Below are 9,638 nucleotides of genomic sequence, written 5' to 3'. Positions count from 1 at the left end.
AAGTAGTTCATTTTAGTGATAATAAAAGTGATGGCCTGTAGGATTTAAAAATATATAAAGAAAGGTAAAATTATTCTTTGTATATACCAAGTACTTGTTGAATTTCATTGAACAAATAAAAATATATTTGTTAGAAATTTTGAAATGTAAAATGGATTATATTAGCAAAATCTATGCCCACTCAATTTTGTAGTCCCTGTCCAAATTTATTATCTTTTTTAATTTAACTTTATTCTGTATGATTCTTGGCCCATTTGAGTATATCTGTAAATAACAACTTACAGCTATTTTTATATTTTGCATCTCTGAAACAAAAGTAGAGTAGTACTGATTGACTGAGGGTTTTTTTTTTTTGGATTTAGTGCAATGACTGTTACATAGCAGAATGGAGAGAGAAATGATGGGTGACAAAGAAATACCAGGAAATATATGAGCTCAGACACACTGCAGATTTTAGCATCTACTTGGGTATCATCCTGATAAAGACACTACAAGAATTAGATTTCATGTGCTTTCTTCAAAGGGGTAGCTGTATTGCTAGAAAAGTCTGAAGCATTTTTAGATAACTACAATGCTGTTGTAAATGTTGAAAATATCACTAGTATATTATTATTATGGTTTTAACAAAGTTAATGGACTACTTTTCTAAGTAAAATAATGAAGGTACTTGCTTCAGTTTTGTGAGCTAACACAAGAGATCCCAATAGAAGAAACTTTATATCCCTTATTAAAAAATAATTCAGTATATTTATACAGTAAGAAAATGCCACTTTATGTGTTTTGTTGAATTACAGATATAATTGAATATATGAGTTTGTATTATTCATTCTATTTTTTCCAATATATACTGATTATGCTTAATGCACATGAGGATTTCTATGAACTTGAATTTTACATAAATTTTATTGAATGTTGCCTAATCAATTTAAATAAAGTGAATGTTGCAACAATCAATACATTAATATTATATGCCTCATCTTCTGGCCATATACTTCTAGAAGAAAATGTGAAGGTAGGATTCTGTTAAAAATAAACTCATGCTAAATATTCCTTTGGAACAGATGTAAAAGAGGAATCAGTTGAACAATATTCAAGTATACAGTCATGCTACACTGCCTAATTGCCACTGTTATAATCTAATGAGGATATCCATCATGGAAATAGCTTGCAGTAAAATGAGTTCAGAAATGTGACTCTTGACCTAAGAACCTGCCAAGTTTAAATCTTTTCTATGATTTAAGGTTGCCCCACTGTTCATGTCTTTAGTTGTATGACTGAGTCCACAAATCTCTGTGCCAAACAGACATAGTTTAAAAATAAAACATAAAATAGGTGTGATCATAAACACCAAACAATAAGAAGAGAAAATGAGGTAACAACTGTGCCAACCTTTAAATCAGGAAAATAAATTCATCAACTTGACAATACAGAAAGCTCTAGGATTTTCCACTTTTAGATCATATAAAATTGCTATAATGCAGAAGTTACCAAAAATATTTTCTAAATCAAAATGACCAATGATTTAGAGATTTTTCTGCATACATTACAAGAAGGTATCACAGAAATATAAAGTGATCTGCATACTCATATGCTTGATTTAACTAATTTCCATGTATAAATATGTCAAAGCTCACTGCATATACTTTATTTGGCCACAGAGGAAAGGTTCAGCACAAAAAGCCATGAGAGTTCAGATCTTGATCTCCCTCTCCAGATGTAAAAAAAGAAAAGAAAAAGAAAAGTATGATAAGATACAATTTGCACAACACATGAAACTGAAGAACGAAGACCAAAGTGTGAACACTTTGCCCCTTCTTAGAATTGGAAACAATCACCCATGGAAGGAGTTACAGAGACAAAGTTTGGAGCTGAGACAAAAGGATGGACCATCTAGAGACTGCCATATCCAGGGATCCATCCCATAATTAGCCTCCAAACGATGACACCATTGCATACACAAGCAAGCGTTGGCTGAAAGGACCCTGATATAGCTGTCTCTTGTGAGACTAGGCCGGGGCCTAGCAAACACATAAGTGGATGCTCACAGTCAGCTATTGGATGGAGCACAGGGCCCCCAATGGAGGAGCTAGAGAAAGTATCCAAGGAGCTAAAGAGATCTGCAACCCTGTAGGTGCAACAACATTATGAACTAACCAGTACCCTGGAGCTTTTGACTCTAGCTGCATATGTATCAAAAGATGGCCTAGTCAGCCATCACTGGAAAGAGAGGCCCATTGGACATGCAAACTTTATATGCCCCAGTACAGGGGAATGCCAGGGCCAAAAAATGGGAATGGGTGGGTTGGGAAGTGGGGGGGGGAGGTTATGGGGGACTTTTGTGATAGCATTCTAAATGTAATTGAGGAAAATACGTTAAAAAAAAAAGAAAAGAAAAGTATGAACTCTTGTCTATAGTGTTCTGTTAAGATGGTCCTTACAGACTAACAGAAAACAGACCTACAAAATTGATTAGACATTTTACTATAAAGTCATTAAATACTATGATTTTTATATACCCATTGCTCATTGTAATGTTTTCTTTCCAAAAAGGTAGGTGGTAAATATATAGATGACAAATGAGGTATGTTTAGATAGAAGGTATAAAGATGATACAGCAATGATGAATGGCAGAAAAATAACAGACATATTGATAAGAGATAAATACATAAGTAAGAGCTGTGATGGATGAGAAACAGATAATGAAAAATAAACAATTAGGTGGCACGTTCTATGGAGAACATGGACATGCAGACATCTCTGATATACATATATTTTAATTCAATTTCTTTAGTAATACTGAGAGTGCTAGATCAAGCATTGATTTTAATGTAATTTTTGAGGTGTATTTCACTCCAATGTCCTGACTGATGGGTTATTGCTGGCTTCAAGCTTTAGCCTCCAAAACACCCCCAAAGCCTCTAAAATATCAGGTCTACAGTCATATACAATTATTCATATTTAAATTTCAAATATTTGGAGGATTCTCTGTATAGCTTTCCACACTAGATGCATCACTAGAGATCCTTAATAATGTACAGGGTTCATTTTGCTCCCACTATCACTTAGTATTTGTCATTTTGAAAACAGACATCTTACTATAATGTCATGAAATTTTTCTGGGTGTGAACACGATTTAGTATATCTGTTACTTGTTAAAATGTTTCCTCTCAAAAAGTCTACTTAGAACTCTTGAACATTTTTTGGAGTCAGTTTAAATCACGTAATTTGCAAGACAATATGTAGAAATTATCTTCTTAAGCAGCATAAGCCATCTTCATAAATAAAAATGATCTATTTCTTCTCATACATGGGGTTTAAATTTAAAAGTGGCAGACCTTGAAACAAGAGTAGGGACACAAAAGAAGAGGAAGGGACAAGTTGGAGGATGAGATAAAACAGAATAATGATGGTGTGGATGTAATTATAAGATTTTGCTTATAGCAACATCACAATTATTCTACACAAGTAATGGACACTAGTAAATTCGACAAATGTTATGTGATCACATGAGATGTGACCAAGCAATAATGATAAGATCCTATTATCACCGAGATGCTGTGCTCACATTTACACATGACTTCATTAACTATGTACATTATAGATATAATAAGTTACTCATTCTGGTGGTGCTAGTATTTAATCCAGGGCTTTGCATGCTGATTCACTCTGCCACTGAACCTGCCACCTTGGCCTCATTTTGTGGGAATAACATTAAGGCTGAAGAATGGGTACCTAATTTGCCTATATAAGTATCAATATACATACAGGTCTGGGTGCATTCACTGCTCAAATAATAATATCAAATAAATAATATCAATTGATGTGAGAAGACAAAGCCCATTGTAGGAAGTAAGCATGTAGTTTCCATGTAGGCGTGGAAACTCTAAGAAAGGTAACTGAACAGAGACTGGAAGGAAGCCAGTAAGCAGCACGTCACCAAAGCCTCTGCCTCAGTTTTTGCCTGTACTTTCTGTACTTGAGCTCCTTCACTCCATTACTGAATGATGTAACATAAATCAAAACAATACTTGGTTGCCTCAGTTACTTTTGGAACACTGTGTTATTGCATGAGTAGAAAAGAAAACTACGATACATGAATTTTCTGAGCAGCTAGAGTTCCCTTCCATGGCCATGCAAAAGGAACTCTGCTTATAGCTTATTCCTGAAACTATGCAGTGAGAAAGAAAGCGTTCCCCTCTGAGGAGACAGCTTGTTGTTTCTGTGCATTATGTTTTCCTAGTTGTAGATAAGGTTTTTATAAGTCAGGTTTTTATAAGTCAGGTTTTCATGAATTATCAATATCTATTTAACTGTGCAGAGTGATGAAAGCCAAGGATTTAAGAAAAATTAAATCATTTCTATTCCTCAATAAGAAATTTGTGCAGCTGAGCACAAATCTGTCATATTCACATGTTAAATATTTTATTTTACCATTTGTTTGAAAATATTGCCTGTAGTCACAAAAGAGTAATTGATCTGTTTAGCACTTTAAAACAATGGTGTTTTCATTAAATGAAGGTCACTTCCAAAATAATTTGAATCACTTCCTCTGGGTATTCATATGTAACACATGAAATAATACATTCTCTGCAAATTGTGGTGTATAATACTATTCAATTAATACAACATGAAATATTTAACATCATCTAAACTTTTCTACACTGAGGTAGCATCCTTACTTTAAAATTATGAGCAATTACAAGCTTTGTGCTAAGGCTATTTACAAGCTTCCAATTTCCATATAAATTTTAATTATCTCTTAAATAATCATGAAGCTAGTGTGTTAGATAATTTAATCCTTAGATTACTTTCAGACTCGTCAGGATGGTCGAGCACAGGGACCCCAATGGAATAGTTAAGGGAAAGGACTGAAGGAGCTGAAGGGGTTTGCAACCCCACAGGAAGAACAATGTTATCAACCAATAAGAACTCCCAAGAGCTTTCAGGGACTAAATCACTACCAAAAAAATACACATGGAGGGACCCATGGCTTCAGATGCAGATGTAGCAGAGGATGGCCTTATCAGGCATCAATAGGAGGGGAGACCCTTGGTCCAGTGAAAGCTTGATTCCCTAGCATAGTGGGATGCTCGGTGGTGAGGGGAGAGTGAGTGTGTGGGAGTAGGGAAACATCTTCATAGAAGCAGGGGAGGTAGGATGGGATAGGAGGGTTGCAGAGGGGAAAATGTCAAAGGGGATAACATTTGAAATATACATAAAATAACCAATGAAAGGGATTCTTCACTGGAAAAAAGAATACTGTCAGAGTGTGAATATATTAATATGTTTTATCATTGCTTTCAAGAATTATAAACTTTTAAGATCTTTTATGCCCCTAAAAGTTATGAGTAATTATGTATCATTTGAACAAACTGGTAATGCTTGGTGAGAAAAATAGCAGGTTAGTAACATAGACAGATGTTATTCTCTTATTTTCTTCAACTTGGCTCTGTTAATTTCTGCACCTTTTAGTACAATACTTATATATGTATTTTAGCTTATTTACTATTTATTAAATGAGGTATTTCATCATCATTGAATATTTATTATTTTAATTTCTATATAAAAATAGTAGAAGAGCTCTTGCAGAAAACCTGGAGCAACTGATGTGATAGACATATCATTAATTTGGGACCACAGTGGGCTTTGTACATCCAGGATTATAGAGTTAAGAATTGGAGGTGGTGTTTACTTTAAACTAAATCTCATAATATGCATATAAATCCTTTATTAAAAACTACAGAAGATGACCTGTTTACTCGTTTCTCCTGCAGAAGTAATATTACCCTCAGATATGAAAGATGAAGAAGTGTGGTGGGGACCTTGAAGGAGTTGAAAGCAGATAACCAAGGTGATTATGATCAAATGCTTTGTTAATGAAGCATGAGATTTAGATAAGTAATATCTTTTATTAAAGAAATGCAGCAACAATGAAAAGACTGGAAGGTGAACATAGAACTTAGAAACATAGGAACTAATAATTCAAAAAAGTACATCGGAGAAGTCTTAGGACATTTCTGTAGCTCACACATTCATTAGTATACTGAATTTAAGTAAAAAAGTAACTTTTAATACATTATAAAGTAGTGGTAATTACTAAGTTTATAAATATTAGTTTAGCATCTAATATTATATCTATAAACTGATTCTCTTATTAAATCTTAATAGTATGTAAAATAATTTTTAGTATTTTTTCATGTATGCAAACTATGAATGACTTTTGGATATATTAGGCTATAGTCATAAGAAAATGCAAAATATAAATGAACATATTAAAAGAGACACCATCTGATGTCACTGTAATATATCCAAAAAGCAGTGTTCCAAACACTCCTAAAGACATATTTCATGACTACTTAGATAATAATCAAACCTATATAAGAGTCAGTAAACTATGTATGCAATAATCTACTTAGTTTTAACAGTCCATTTGATATACTCTAGAGGCACTTAATAAAGATTTCTCAGTAGAAGAGTTATCTAGATCAAATTGGCTGTTTAAATTATTAATTGATGTTTTAGGGTACACCATTTCCTCAGGAGGTGGTTCTGAGTTCTATGAGAGAGCTAGATAAGCATGAGGCTGTTAACAAGCCAGCCAGCAGCAGAGTCTGATGTACATTGGCTCTGAGATTCCCAGATTCAAGGCAAGAAGACCTGTCCAGACTTCCTTCGATGATTGAAATGTAAGCCAGCATGCATTCAACAGTGTTTTATCATATCAATCAAATGAAGGCATACATTTTTAGTTCAGGTAATCCTCTGTTTTCATATGTTAATTAAATAAAGTTTAATTGAAAGCTCTTTAAAATTATTTCATGAACAGAATTTTGAATGAAGAAAGGTACATTTCATTTATCCAAGTGTCTGTGACTATGCAATACAAATGTAAATACATGCTGAGAACTTTCAACTAGATAGAGTCTTCAGTTAGGTGTCTAGAATTCTTATTCTTCTGGATGTTTAGAGGATATAGATAGTACTGCTTTGTTATGAGAGCAAGTCTGTACAATGCAATAACATGGTAGTAAGTTTAAGTCGGATTTGCAATTATTGATATATAGAGCAGATTTTCAGTGGATGTGCCATCACATAAAGTTTAAAATGCTTCAAGCCATGTTATCTCAGCTTCAGCATTGAATGACTGCTTAATTATGAATAACAGTGTCTTAGAAATAGTAGAATTTCCAGGTTCTGGCTATTATAAATAAGGCTGCTATGAACATAGTAAAGCATATGTAGTCGGAGCATGTTCTGGGTATATACTCAGGGGTGGTATTCCTGGATCTTCCGGTCATACTATGTCTAATTTTCTGAGGAACCAGAAATTTGATTTTCAGAGTGGTTGTACTAGCATGCAATCCCACCAACAATGAAGTGTTCCTCTTTCTCCACACCCTAGCCATCATCTACTGTCACCTGAGTTTTTGATCCTAGCCATTCTGATTGGTATAAGGTGGAATCTCAGGGTTGTTTCGATTGCATTTCCCTGATGATTAAGGATGTTGAACACTTTTTTAGGTGCTTCTCAGCCATTCAGTACTCCTCAGTTTAAAGTTCTTTGTTTAGCTCTGTATCCCATTTTTTAATAGGGTTATTTGGTTTTCTGGAATCCAACTTCTTGAGTTATTTATATGTATTGGATATTAGCCCCCTATTGGATTTAGGATTGGTAAAGATCTTTCCCCAATCTGTTGGTGGCCTTTTTGTCTTACTCACAGTGTCCTTTTGATTACAGAAGCTTTGCAATTTTATGAGGTCCCATTTGTTGATCCTTGGTCTTAAAACACAAGCCATTGCTGTTCTGTTCAGAAATTTTTTCCCTGTGCCCATATCTTTGAGACTCTCCCGAATCCTCTATAAATTTCAGTGTCTCTGGTTTTATGTGGAGTTCCTTGATCCACTTAGACTTGAGCTTTATACAAGGAGATAAGTATAGATCAATTCGCATTTTTCTACATGCTAACAACCAGTTGAGCCAGCACCATTTGGTGAAACTGCTGTATATTTTCCCCTGGATGGTTTTAGCTCCCTTGTCAAAGATCAAGTGACCACAGATGTGTGGGTTCATTTCTGCATCTTCATTTCTATTCCATTGTTCAACCTGTCTGTCTCTGTACTAGTACCATGCAGTTTTTACCACAATTGCTCTGTAGTACAGCTTGAGGTCAGGGATGGTGATTCCAACAGAGGTTCTTTTGTTTTTGAGAATAGTTTTTGCTATTCTGGGTTTTTTGCTATTCCAGATGATTATGCAAATTGTCCTTTCTAACTCTGAAGAATTGAGTTGGAATTTTTATGGGGATTGCATTGAATCTGTAGATTGCTTTCTGCAAGATAGCCATTTTTCCTATAATAACCATGCCAATCCATGAGCATAGGAGATCTTTCCATCTTCTTAGATCTTCTTTGATTTCTTTCTTCAAAGAATTGAAGTTCTTATCGTACAGATCTTTCCTTAGTTAGAGTAACACCAAAATATTGTATATTATGTGTGACTATTTATAGGGAAGGGTGTTGTTTCCCTAATTACTTTCTCAGCCTGTTTATCCTTTGTGTAGAGAAAGACACTGATTTGTTTGAGTTAATTTTATATCCAGCTATGCCACTGAAGTTGTTTATCAGGTTTAGGATTTCTCTGGTAGAATTTTTGGTGTCACTTATGTATACTATCTTATCTTCTGAAAATAGTGATATTTTGACTTCTTACTTTCCAGTTTGTATCCCTGTGATCTCCTTTTGTTGTCTAATTGCTCTGGCTAGGATTTCAAGAACCGTATTGAATAGGGAGGGAGAGAGTAGGCAGCCTTGTCTAGTCCCTGATTTTAGGGGGATTGATTCAAGTTTCTCTCCATTCAGTCTGATGTTGTCTACTGGTTTGCTGTATATTGCTCTTATTATGTTTAGGTATGGGCCTTGAATCATGATCTTTACTAATTTTAAATCTGATAGAGGCTAATATCCAATATATACAAAGAACTCAAGAAATAAGACTCGAGTAAACCAAATAACCCTATTAAAAATGGCATACAGAGCTAAACAAAGAACTCTCAACTAAGAAATACCGAATGGCTGAGAAGCACATAAAAAATTGTTCAACATTTTTTGGACATAGTACAACTGGAAGATCCAGGAATACTACTCCTGAGAGTATACCCAGAAGATGCTCCATCATGTAATGAGGACACATGTTTCAATATGTTCATAGCAGCCTTATTTATAATAGCCAGAAGCTGGAAACTAGAAGTTTCTCAACAGAGGAATGGATACAGAAAATATGGTACATTAACACAATGGAGCACTACATAGCTATTAAAAACAATGAATTTATGAAATTCTTAGACAAATGGATAAATCTGGAGGACATCATCCTAAGTGAGGTAACCCAATCAGAAAAGAATGCACATGATATGCACTCCCTGGTAAGTGGATATTAGCCCAGAAGCTCAGAATACCCTCGATAGAATTTGAAAAACACATGAAACTCAATAAGAAGGAAGACCAAAGTGTGGATACACTGATCCTTCTTAAAAGGGGGAACAAAAAAAAAAAAAAACATGGAAGGAGTTGCATAGACAAAGTTCAGAGCAGAGACTGAAGGAATGACCATCCAGAGATGTCCCCACCTGGGGATCCAT

At 34.6% G+C, this 9,638-nt stretch overlaps 1 long non-coding RNA gene across 1 annotated transcript in view; it reads left to right on the top strand.

Moving 5' to 3' along the window:
• The first annotated feature begins 5,776 nt into the window (after positions 1 to 5,776).
• Positions 5,777 to 9,638, top strand: part of Gm33990 — a 29,994-nt gene continuing 26,132 nt past the window's right edge. Inside the window, exon 1 of the long non-coding RNA XR_391470.2 lies at positions 5,777 to 5,851. This is a non-coding gene — a long non-coding RNA (predicted gene, 33990). The remainder of the gene's footprint in view (positions 5,852 to 9,638) is intronic.

The sequence above is a fragment of the Mus musculus genome, chromosome 7 (genome assembly GCF_000001635.26).
Source record: "Mus musculus strain C57BL/6J chromosome 7, GRCm38.p6 C57BL/6J".
NCBI lineage: Eukaryota > Metazoa > Chordata > Mammalia > Rodentia > Muridae > Mus > Mus musculus.
Note: the sequence above shows the minus strand (reverse complement) of the source record. Positions and strands in the feature narration are given on the sequence as shown.